At 38.9% G+C, this 4,221-nt stretch overlaps 1 protein-coding gene across 2 annotated transcripts in view; it reads right to left on the minus strand.

Moving 5' to 3' along the window:
• Positions 1 to 2,455: 2,455 nt before the first annotated feature.
• Positions 2,456 to 4,221, minus strand: part of tcf20 (transcription factor 20) — a 15,846-nt gene continuing 14,080 nt past the window's right edge. For both annotated transcript variants that reach the window (XM_032538273.1, XM_032538274.1), the window contains exon 6: positions 2,456 to 4,061. The gene's annotated coding sequence lies outside the window, so the exon portion shown is untranslated. The remainder of the gene's footprint in view (positions 4,062 to 4,221) is intronic.

Raw genomic sequence — 4,221 nt, forward strand, 5'->3', positions numbered from 1 at the left:
CAGGAAAATCAAAGAAGACTTAAAGTCACTCGTGAGTACTGTTACGATCTGAAGATACTGACTCAGCTAGATGTGTGATTGCTGAAAAAAAAACATGTACTGAATAGGTTGAAGTTTGCCAAAGGAGACATTGACTGGTCAAAGGAGAAATGGTGCAACATTCTGTGGACTGAAGGGAGCAAAATTGTTCTTTTTGGGTCTGGGGGCCGCAGGCAGTTTGTCCGACGACCCCCATGCACTGAATGCAAGCCACAGTACCCCGTGAAGACAGTAAAGCATGGTGGTGCAGACATCATGTTGTGGGGATGTTTCTCATGCTATGGTGTTGGGCCTATTTATCACATACCAGGATCATGGATCAGTTTTAATACATCAAAATACCTGAAGAGGTCATGTTGCCTTATACTAAAGAGGATGTGCCTTTGAAATGGGTCTTTCAACAAGACAATGACCCAAAACACACCAGTAAGCGAGCAAAATCTCGGTTCCAGATGAACCAGACTGATGTTATAGAGTGGCCAGCCCAATCCCCAGACCTCAATCCCATAGAATACTTGTGGGGTGACACCAGACATGCCGTTTCTGAGGCAGAACCCAGTACTGCAGAGGAATTGTGGGATGTAGTCCAGTTGTCCTGGGCTAGAATACCTGTTCACAGGTGCAGAAGTTGGTCGACTCCACGCAACACTATAATGATAATAATAATGATATGTAACTAAATATTAGTGCAGTGAGTCAAAGTAAAGCAAACCCTTGAGACATGTTTCAGTTCATACAGTAAATGTTTGAGTTTGTAAAGAAAACAGCCTAATATTCCTTTTTTCTTCACTTTCTGTAAAGGTAGAACACAAACCTGACCACCTTTGGTCTTGTTTTGATTTGGAATTAAATGTGCAGTGTTCCTAATGCATTGGCATTATGGGATTAAAAGCTATTCTAAGGATTTTGAGCATTATTCACTTTTTTTAAACACACTGCTGTTATTCTGTGCATTGAAACACAGAGGGGCATCTCTTTGGAGCAATCTAACCGTGTAAGGCTCCTCTACTCCTAGCCTGTAGCAACGTCTGCACAATCTGGTAGGGAATCACACTCCTACTGTAAGCAGGGTTCAACGCTAAGATTTTTTTTCACTTCTGCAAATTGTTTTTTTTTCGAAAAAAGAAAAAAAAAAGTTTCCAAAAAAAAAACTTCATAAAAACTTTTGTTTTTAAAGAGCAAACTTCTAAAATTAAAAAGTCAAAAAGGTGTTCACATAAAAAAAAATCCGTCTAGAGCGTCAAAAAAATGCTAAAAAAAAAAGTAACACAAACGTAAAAACATTAACAGCATGTAAGAAATGTTGAAATAAAAACGTCAAAAGCCTCAAGCACCAACTCAATTCTTTATTGGCCAACGAGAAAAATTTTACTCAAATCCCTCATCAAGCATTCTCCGACGGGGGCACGAGCACGAGAACGTCATTTACATTACAATGAGGAAGCGGGCGAGTTTACTAGCCTGACGTGGCGTTTTGCTTCTCTGGTGTTACGGGGCCACGCTTCTGCTTGGACCCTGTGTGAGCCATGGCAGCAGAATGTATTAAATCTGGGTTCATACACTGAACCAAATTATAAACGCAACACTTTTGTCTTCATTTTTCATGAGCTGAACTCAAAGATTGTTCACAAGTCTAAATCTGTTTTAGTGAGCACTTCTCCTTTGCCGAGATAATCCATCCACCTCACAATAAGGTAAAATTGCCCATTTTAGAGTGGCCTTATATTGTGGCCAGCCTACGGCACACCTGTGCAACAACCATGCCGTCTGATCAGCATCTTGATATGCCACACCTGTGAGGTGGATGGATTATATCTGCAAAGGAGAAGTGCTCACTAACACAGGTTTAGATTTAGCCTTTTGTGTACGTAGATAAAGTCTTCGATCTTTGATATCAGCTCATGAAAAATGGCGGCAAAACCAAGCATGTCCATTTTGTTCAGTATAACGTGATGCCAACAGCAGTGTCATTTATGACAAAGAACAAACGCACTAATTTACCCGATCATATAAATGCCACAGTTGCTTTCATATTCCATGACCATTGCATTTTAACATGGACATTATTTCAACTTTTACCTTCGCTAAATCAGACATTTTAGTTTTATGTTTTTACACTAAAGCAGCTTGTTAGGTAAACTTTTTCAGTGGAACACCGATAGGAACACAGACTTGACCTGGTACATGTTCTAGACCCAAGAGTGCATTAATAACCGGTCTTCTAAAGACAGCCCGAAAGAAAGAATGGTTATGAATTATGCACTCCCCTCAGTCTGAAAAGGCAGAAAGAAGTAAAGTGGTAAACATGGTAAAGAAAACGGGGCAAAGAAATGTCAGATGAAAACTGAAACCGGTGGTTTTCTCAGTTCAACCAAAGGCGAGCAAAACACTTTTAGAAATAAGAAGAGGAGCATACTTGAAGCATTTTTTAAGTGTATTCATAATTCATATACATATTGACAGGTTTCTAATACAGCATGGTCTTCTCAGCTTGACTTTTTTTTTTTTTTTACAAGAAAAACAATAAAAAAATGATAAAGACAACACCATGTACGACTCACTTTTTAAATTTTATGGCAATGCTTCTTGTGAATGGATTTTGCATCTCCCGATCAGATCGCTGCTGTGTCACTAAACAATAAAATCATTCAGAAGTACTTGGTAAGGCTTACTCCCCATTGGCCAGTATGGTTGGCCTATCACAGCTGTTCATATGACACCCTACTCCAAAAAGGTTCCAGTTTCCCAAAAAAAAAAAAAATCACTGAACAACTGACACCTGTCAGTCAAACGAGACTTCCTATGTAGCACTGGTGCACACAGTACACAGTTCAACAAACAACGAAAACGCTTCCGTGTCCTCTTCATCTTTTTTCTGTAAGCATGGTTAAAGATGGCGGAGACGCATTAGTTCATAGTGTTATCTCCTCCTCTTACAAGGCTCGGTCCTTCTTTTTGCACATTACGAACATTTGTACTTAAAAAATAAGTTTGTGTCCATCGGATTTTCTGGTGAATACTATCTGTACCGTAAAAACCCCGTGATGAAAAATAAGAACACTTTTCAAAAAGGACCAAAAATGGAATCAAAGCCCCAGATATCGGCATTTTTTTCATTTTCTCTTTCTCACTTTCTCACTCTCTCTCTCACACACACACACATACACACACACACACGCACGTGACTTTTGAAAGGCAACAGATGTCCGTTCTCCAAGGCAATAATGTCTTTGTGGCAAACTCGACCCTGACATTCCAGACAACATCACTCTGGCTCCTCCCTCTCCAGGAATGAAAGCAACAACAACAAAAAACAAAAAAATCAAATCCAATTCATGGGTTGACTCAATATAAAGTGAGATACATCCATTTCATTTTCATGAGTAAATACGGATGAGGATACAAAATAATAATGAGGACTAAAATAAGAACGGTGGTCATCCTTACATCATAAAATAAAAATACTGCTTGCGAGATACAACGTTCTCTCCTCATCTTGTCTCGGTTCGACACCCAACTTGCTCCCAATACGCCTCTTCAAAGCAACCAAAAAAAAAAAAAAAAAGCTAAAAACACAGGTAAATGATAATACAGATGATAAGCAAGAGTTTTACACGTTAAGGGTGTCGGAGGAAAATCAAAGCAAGCCTAGAGAGGAAGTTTGTTCTTTTGTTCTCTACAGAAAAGATCCTTTAGTCCCTCCATCCGTTTTGACGTCTCATTTTATCCCACATCCATCTTTGTTGTTTTTTTTCTTTTACCTGTAGCTCCGTTCCTCTATGTTGCAAGTCCATGTTTTTTTCTTTTTCTGCTTTTAAGTAAAAAGCAACAATTCTCTTAGGAAAAAAAGAAAGAAAGAAAAGGGTTTCTTTTCTCCATTGTCTTTACTGTAAATAATGCTGATTCCCGTTGAGAAATTGTACATTCCCTTTTGTTGTTCTCCGTCACAGTCCCGTCCGTTCACATTTGGGGCAGCTTTGCAAACAAGTCTCATTTCTCAGTCTTCTATTGTCCAAACTAACCTAGGAAAGGGAAAACACAAACAGCTTGAGGTCAGTATTAAGGGGAGTAAATCTTCACTGGTGTCAACGATTAAAATCCATTCAATATCACGATGCGTTACCTCCTCAATATTATTATCAATTCAGCAAAATAAAAAAAAGAAATGCCCCTTTTTCAGGA

Source organism: Etheostoma spectabile, chromosome 15 (assembly GCF_008692095.1).
Source record: "Etheostoma spectabile isolate EspeVRDwgs_2016 chromosome 15, UIUC_Espe_1.0, whole genome shotgun sequence".
Lineage (NCBI taxonomy): Eukaryota > Metazoa > Chordata > Actinopteri > Perciformes > Percidae > Etheostoma > Etheostoma spectabile.